This window comes from Mus pahari, chromosome 7 (assembly GCF_900095145.1).
Source record: "Mus pahari chromosome 7, PAHARI_EIJ_v1.1, whole genome shotgun sequence".
Lineage (NCBI taxonomy): Eukaryota > Metazoa > Chordata > Mammalia > Rodentia > Muridae > Mus > Mus pahari.
The window spans coordinates 63,259,995-63,268,603 of NC_034596.1; positions in this window are offsets into that span (position 1 = coordinate 63,259,995).

Consider the following 8,609-nt stretch of genomic DNA (forward strand, 5'->3'; position numbering starts at 1 on the left):
CACAGTAGATGATCTTTTTATAATTTTATATATAAATTTTCAATTTTGGTTTCTTATTTGTACATTTAATTCATAAGTGAAATTAATATTTAATTTTCTTTCTCTTTTATGTGGGTTAGGTATGAGAATAACTGTGTCCTCCTAAATTGGATGGGGCAATGTTTCTTCCTTTTAATTTTGGTATTATTTGAGAAATATTAGGGTTAATCTTTGAAATTCTGATAGGATATTGGGTCAAAACCATCTAGATATGGGCTTGTTTTGATTGGAAAAGCTTATTTATTGTTTCTATTTCACTAGAGAACATAGGTCTGTTTAAATTCCTTATCTTTATTTATAGGTGGCATTTATCATGAAAATTCTTCATTTTGTTTAGAAGTTCCATTTTGGAGGATAATAGTTATTTAAAGTATGCCTTTATTATTATCCAGAGTCCCTCTGTGTCTGTTGTTGTGTCTGCCATTTCACCTCCAATTTTGTTATTTTGGATCTTCTCTCTCTGACTTAAAATTATTTTGTCTATGTGTTTGTCAATTTTATTGATATTTTCAAAGAACCAGTTCTTTGTTTTATTCTTTCTCTTGTTGTGTCTGTTTAATTTGGTTTATTCTATTAATTTTAGACTTGAGTTTGATTATTCCTTGCTCTCTATCACTTTTAGGTGTGATTTCTACTTTTTTTCTAGAACTTTCACATGTGCAATTAAGTTACTAAGATCTATATAATATAAAACTACTTTTAATCAGGAAAACAAACATCAGTTCACTAAGTATAGTTATATTCCATTTACTTTTATTTTTTGTGGGATTTCTGCTTTGTCTCATTAAGAAAGTAAAATATAAGAACGTATTGTTTTACTTCTCCCAAATTCCTAAGTAGATGAAGTCTCATTCTTTGCACCATGGGCTTTATAATCATTGTAGGGTAGTTGCATGAGCCAGAATGTGTGTTTCAGTGCAAATGTATCCTATCAATTGGGACACACCATAAAAGGTTTACTATACCATTTACTAATGGAGCAGTTATGAAGTTAATACCATGCTTTTCCATTACAATCTGTTGTAACCTGTATTTGCAGAAATCATAATGGAAAAATTAACAAGATATTTTAGGAGTCAACATTTTGTTCTTAATCTTAAATATAACCCTAATCTTGTCGGTGACACTCCGAAGGTAGTATAGCTGCTACTGAATGCAAAGAAAAGAGGTTCATTAATATTTGTTCTATAGACTCAGTTCTAAAAATGAGGTTGCATTAACTTCAAAGTCTATTAATGTGATTTCTCTATGGAACATGCTTCAATAAACTAATGGTGTAACTATACATTTATTGGGTTTTATACCATAGATTTGATGAATCTATTTTGTATTTGGATGAATTTATTAATTGATTCATTAGAGGTAATAGCATATTGACCTTCAGAATCTGAGTATCCATCTACATGATATGCACTAATTTCATAAGTAGAGGTGGATAACTGTGTAAGTGTTGATAGTATTACACAGTTCCCTTTCAGTTTAGTTACTAATTGTATTGATGATTTTTGACTCATAACTGGTCTATAACTGTAAAATAGATGAAATTATCACTAATTTCTTCTGTGATATTTTCCTCATCTAGAAAGGCATCAGTTTTTGGTTATCTTTCTGTATCCCATCATTTATTAGAATTGTTTCCTACTTTCTATTTCAACTTTCCCATCTATGATAGCAATTACACCTGTTTTGTCTCTAATATGCTAACATGCCTCTAAGCTCCAACTGAGCTAGTGATAAACCAGGTGCCACCATGTACATTGTGGCAAGAGAATGCAGCTATCATGAAATCTCCCACGTCTACTGCTATGTTAGGGCATTCCTAATTGTTTTTTATAAAGGAAATATACACTCTACATCTGTGTCACAAGGTCAGTTATCTGGCATATTCTTTCATCTCATGATTTTCAAAGTCTAAACTAGAATTGTCATTATACTTAGCTTCCTCATTCTTTTAAAATAAATGAAACATTGTAACTACCATATGCAACTACCATAATATTTATTATAACTACATAACTGAGAAATGACAGCTTCCCCAAACTATAGCACAATGTTTCCTTTATGGCAATTTTTGTTCTACCTCATTTTGAAGTTTTCTGAAAGTGGGAACCTAAAACGTACATGTACTAGAAGGTAAATTCTTTAGGTGCTGGAGGGGAGGAAGAATAACCAGAGAGGAATTTAAAGCCTGTGGTATATTATTTAGGTACTACTCTGAGCCCAGTGAAAGAATCTTCCTGAGGGCGTTCAGAATCCTTCCCTGGAGTCTTTCCCTACAGGTAGGAAAACTGAAATATTTATGCATGACTCCATTTTCCTTTGTTGAAGCTTTACCTGGAGGAGGTGTTGGATGTTTTTGCCTTCTGGTCTGCACTTTCATGTAGACTGAATCATCAAAAACACTCTGTGGGAGAAAAAGAAGTTACCTTAGCCTGGATTGTGGAGCCAGTTTCTGAGTGCAAGATAGGGCTGATTTTGCAAGAAATTGTTCATTATGCATAAAGCTAAACTTAAAAGTAAGTTAATATATGGAATAGTGGAATTTTTGACAGAAGACTAAAGAAGGGAGTTCAATATAGAATGCAGATAGTATTGGAAACTTAAAAACCCTTCTTGATAAATACTATGGATGGATTAAAAATGTTTAGTGGAGTAACTGGGGCAACTATTAATGAGAAATAAGTAGTTAGAGATATGATGCTAACATAAGAACATGAGAAGGAAGAATGTGTGAAAATTGAATATCTTTTTTAAAAGTAGCAAAGCCAAGTCACAGATAGGAGACTAATAATGCTGTATAAGTATACTCAGGCTAGGCCGTGGTGGCACACGCCTTTAATCCCAGCACTTGGGAGGGAGTGACAGGTGATTTCTCAGTTCGAGGCCAGTCTGGTCTACAAAGTGAGTTCCAGGACAACCAGGGCTACACAGACAAACCCTGTCTTGAAAAACCAAAAAACAAACAAACAAGCAAACAAAAAACTCAAATATTTTGGGGGAGCAACATATGAGAATGGGAACCAAGGACACTTAGGAAACCAGAAAAAAAAAATCCTAAAAACCCTTTCACTGCAGTAGGTAAAAATGAACTGCATAGGAAAAGAATCAGAGTCAAAAGGTATTAATGCTGTAGAATTCTGAACACTTCCATTTGTCTACCTGGAGTCTGCTTATACATTAAAGAAAGATATTCTCTGGAAGCACAGTAAAGAGAAAATTCCAGAAACAGTGTTTTTTTCAGACTTTATTATAATATGTTCAAATTAAAAGCAACTGCTTAAATGGGCTTCTTCCTACCAAATGTGTGTAACCAGGAAATAATAAAGAATGTATTATGAGAGTGGAATTTAATGCCTAAGAAAATAGTGTAGTGGTCCATTGCAATATCCAAAACAAGATTAGAGAACTGCATAAGCAAATTAGGCCATCGTTATAAAATTCAGAAATATTGAAAACATAATCTGTTGATTCTAAACCCAAGAAATAAAATGCTTTAGAAGCTAGTCAGAGTGTCATTGTCATATTCTAGAGTTATTGTTTGCAAAAGCAAAAACAGCCATTATGATTTTGGTAGCCACCATTTCAATCAAGTGAAGTAATCTATTGTCAGAAATGTAGGGAAACGGTTATTGTGTGCTTGTATCTCTTCGGGTGTAAAAGCACAAAAGTACTTAATCTAAGACATTGCCTTTAGTGTGTCTTTACCCAAAGATTTAACAAGAAGTTATTTATTAAAAATTAGTTGAATAAGATTTTAAGTGTTCTGAAAAATAATTAAAGTGGTCTACTTTCAAATATCAGAATGATCATCATTTTAGATGTCAAAATAATTAAACCAACTTTCCAAAAAAAATTTAAATACAAGGCAATAAAACCAAATGTCACATATGAATATTGATTCAATCTTGTATGCAAAACTGAGACATAAAAGGATGTATTTATCAGAATCTGAGAAGTTTGATATTTTGATTGTATATTTGGAATTATTGTATCAATGTTAAATTGAATATATGAAATACGTATTATAGTCAAGTGGGAAGGATTCAACTTTCTTATGGAATATACATGAATATCAATCAGTGAAACGTCATGGAGTTGGTGGGTTAAAAGTTGCATCAGAATGGATGTTTGACATATGGCTGTGTGTGTATGGATAGAGTTAATAAAGAATATAGAAAATGCATATAAGTTAATAATTATTGAATCTAAGTAAAATATAAAGTGTCATTCCTTGTATTATTTTTCAAATTTTTATAGTTGAGAATTTTTGAAATAAAAGGGAAAATTATATGTTAAGAACAGTGAATAATTTGATATCAAATATAATTGTTAATATCCACGAGATCTTAATGGAAGTCATCCTATATGCTGAAATACACCTTTTCTTTTTTGAGGATACATAAAGAGTAGTTTGAAAACTGGTAGGAGTTTTCTGTTCATCAATGGTAGCTTCTATTTGAAGGATCAGAATCTAAATAAGAAATACAAATCATTAGAAAAACTGAAAAAATAAGCTTTAACTTTTTAGTTGTATAATTGCTAAAACATTTTGATATTAATCTTTTTATTATATCCAATACATCAAAATTTTAACATTTTCTTGTATATTGTGTGAATTTACTAAATATATCATGTATATATTAATTTTTAAAGCTACTATAAGCCAGAACATGATATTTTATACACACACACATACATGTATATATATATGTATACACATACACTTATATTTATATTTGTATCTACTTTTGCCATTTTGACAGGTAGAGTGTTTCTGATTTCTTTTTACAAATTTCATATTTTAGCTATCAAATTAAGATAATATTATCCATATTATGTAGTTTAGTATTTTAAATGTTTATACATATACAAAGTACAGTATTTAGCACACACACCTTCTAGTCATTAGTTATAACTATCAGAAGTTACATGTGCCTTATTTAGAATGTATTCATTTCAAATTTATCTTATTCATATGTATCTTTTATATTATTCTGCTTCCTTTTTACTAAAAACAGCACCACAGATGGTTCATTGCAAATAAAAGCTAACAAGCAAACAAAAATTATTCTTTTCATAGTTCTGTATCAAGGTTAGGATATCACATTTGGTGAAACATTTCTTTTTGGTGTTGTCCTGAGATGGTATAGAGGATCACAAAATGGGAGCATGTAAACATGTCTACTTCTCACTCCTTCCCACAATGAAGTTGCTGAAGATTACTATTATTATTACTATTACTATTATAATTATTATTAATTATTACATTGGCGTTATTACAATAGCTTTATCTACTACCAATCATGTTTCAGTGGCCCCATCTCTAATTTCAGTTGTCAGTCTTTTTCTTCACATTTTTATCTCTGTACAATGAAGATTAAACTCCAGCTTGATTTGGGGGGACAGAAGGCATATTCAAATAGCATCCGCAATACTTTCCTCTGTCAAAGTATAAGGACATTTAACTTACCTTTTACTTGTAACATGTGCCCATTTCTAAATAGTTGATATTCTGTGTACAAAACAATTTCATCTAAAGGCTACTAATAAAACACATATCCTTTCCTTCTTTTCTCCCATATTGATCACACAAGTCTCAGATTACATCAAAATTCCTAACCAAATATTGAACCCCAGAAAGAAGGCAATGGGAATGTTTGAAACATAGTTAATTAAGGTAGAATGAACTCATGGAGTTGTAAGTACCCTGTTAATTTGGCAAGACGCTGAACATTTCACAAGGCTAGAAGGGAGGAGGACTCTTAGTGCTTTCTTCTGACAATTTGGATGCAGCCACATGTTAAGAACAATTAAAGTCCATCCTAATACCAGAAGAAAACCTAATTGAGCTAAAGTATTGCTCATTATCCTGCACTGACTCCCAGAGATGCTCTGGTACTATTACCTGGATGCAAATTTCCTTTTCTCCTCCTTCTCCTCCTCCTCCCCCTCTTCCTCTTTCCCCTCCCCCTCTTTCTCCTTCCCCTCCTCCTCTTCCCTCTTCCTTCTCTTCCTTGTTGTTGTTGTTGTTGTTGTTGTTGTTGTTGTTGTTGTTGTTGTTCTTCTTCTTCTTCTTCTTCTTCTTCTTCTTCTTTCTTCTTCTTTTTTAAATAACAGTTTCTAGTCTTCTGCCCTAGGTAAAAAGTTCATAATATTATTTGAGGATTTTGAATGCCTTTCATACAATAATGTATTTAATACGTCCTATCAAAATCTAAATTTATATACACATGCACGCACTTGCTATATGTTTATGTGTTTGACATACCTCCTAATATTAAAGAGATTTACTTATGTTCATGCAGTTATTGTAGGGGGGAACCAAGTCAGAATTCAACTATTTCATTAATTATAAAAGTCAATAGAAAAGAATTGCCAATGTAGTCACAGTGGGTATATCAAACACACCCCAGGGCAGGTTCCTGATGATCAGGGGTAACTGGTCAACAGAAAATGGTTAAAGTAAATGTGGCAAGTGAAATATAGAAAATGAGAAAAATATCAATTTCTTTTTATTGCTTTGTTTAAATGATTGAATTCATTTTGATTAATTTTGGTATGCCATATGCCCTTATGAGTTTCTTTAAGTTTTCTAATTTGGTGAAGTAGAAGGTTTGAATATATATTTTCATGATTTTTTTTTCTTATTTGTGTTGGTATCTGTTGCAGGTGTTTCCTTTTGGTATCTAGTTTTTCTAATATGGGTGTTTTTATGTGCAATTTTGCTAATTCTTTGCAAATTTTGTTTATATTTTCAAAGAACAATCCTGTTGTGTTTATTAACTCTTTTGTTTTTATTTCAATTTTATTAATATCTGCACTAATTCTGATTATTCACATCTACTTTCTGGGAATTTGTTCCTTTTTTCATGGCCTTAAAGGGAATTTTTAATTTAGTTAAGATTTGTAAATTTTTTTATATAAGCACTTAGGGCTGTGAAATTTGTTCATGGCGTTGTCTTTATTGTTCCCAGATTGTGACTTGTTATGTTTCCATTTTTTAACCTAATAAGACATTATATTTATTACTTTTCTTGGGGGATTTCATGACTTTGTGTCATTTCTGTACTTTATCTTGTTGTAGATAGTTTTATTCCCAGAGTTCAGACATAGCTAGCTTTATTCATGTAGTTCTGACAAGATATAAGTGGTTATTTTAGCTATCCTATATTTTTTGAGGCTGGCTTTGTGTCTTAATATGTGATCAACTTAAGAGAAAGTATAAGGGGTTTCTGAAAACAGTGCATATTCATTATTATTCACACGGATGCTCTGTAGATGTCCACTAGGTTCAATTGATTTATGATGCTATTTAATTCCAATGTTTTCTCTTTTTATCTTTCTCTTGCTGACATTCCTACTGGTGAGAATAGGGTTTTGAGGTCATCCAATATCGTCATGTGGATATTAAAATGTATCATTTTGTTCTATGTAATGGCTCCATCTGTATCTGTTATATGCATGTTAGTTTTATGTCATTTGTGAAGAAGGAATACATAAATGAGAAGACACTCCTATTTAATTGGGCAATGGGCAACCCTGTGATGCATTTTCCTGATTGATGGTTGGCTTAGGAGGTTCATGGTCACTGAGGATGGTGGTCCTGAATTCTATTAGAAAGCAGGATGAGCAAGCCCTAGGGGACAAGTCACTTAGGAGTACTCCTCTATGAACTCTGAGTCACAGTCTCTAGACTTCTTCTTCATTAGGTGCTTTTTATGACTTCCTTGAATAATGCACCACAAGCTATAAGATAAAATAACCTGGTATCTTCCCAATCAGAATTTTCTCATGGTTTTATCACAGCAATAGAAACACTAACTAAAACAAGATACATATATCTAGAGTTGAAAGGTCCTCTTGATAGATGTTTTATTGATTAGGAGGAAATTGCTTTCTTCATCTTGTCTACTTTTGGTTTGAAAACTATTTTGCTTAGAAAACATTTTTCCATCTTTCTACCCTAAAGTGATGTCTATCTTAAGTTACATTTATTGCAGACAACACAGGTTGTATTCTATTTTTTAATCTAGTCTTTTAGTCTGTGTTTTTATTGTGTAATTAAGGCTAATAGTATTCAGTGTTGACATTCAAAGAGTTGTATGAATTCAAACAATTTGGGGGGAGGGGGGTATTGATTGTGTTTTATCAGACCTCTTTGGTTAATTGTGTTAGTGTTGGTTATTCATGTTCTGTACCCTATTTGATGTCCTTAACCTTAATGGTAATAAGTCACTGTAGTCAACTTTTATCATGGAAAGTTGTTTTTTGTTGTTGTTGTTGTTGTTGTTGTTGTTGTTGTTTGCAACTTCAGTAGATAATATAGTAGAGAATAATGGTATGGGTTGATGTTTGTGGTCTTTTAGATTTGTAATCTATTTTTTCAGGATTATGTCTTTTTTTTCTTTTTTTAATTAGATATTTTCTTTATTAACAGTTCAAATACCATCCCAAAAGTTCCATATACCGTCCCACTGCCCCTGCTCCCCTACCCACCCACTCCCACTTCTTGGCCCTGGCATTCCCCTGTACTGGGGCATATAAAGTTTGCAAGACCAAGGGGCCTCTCT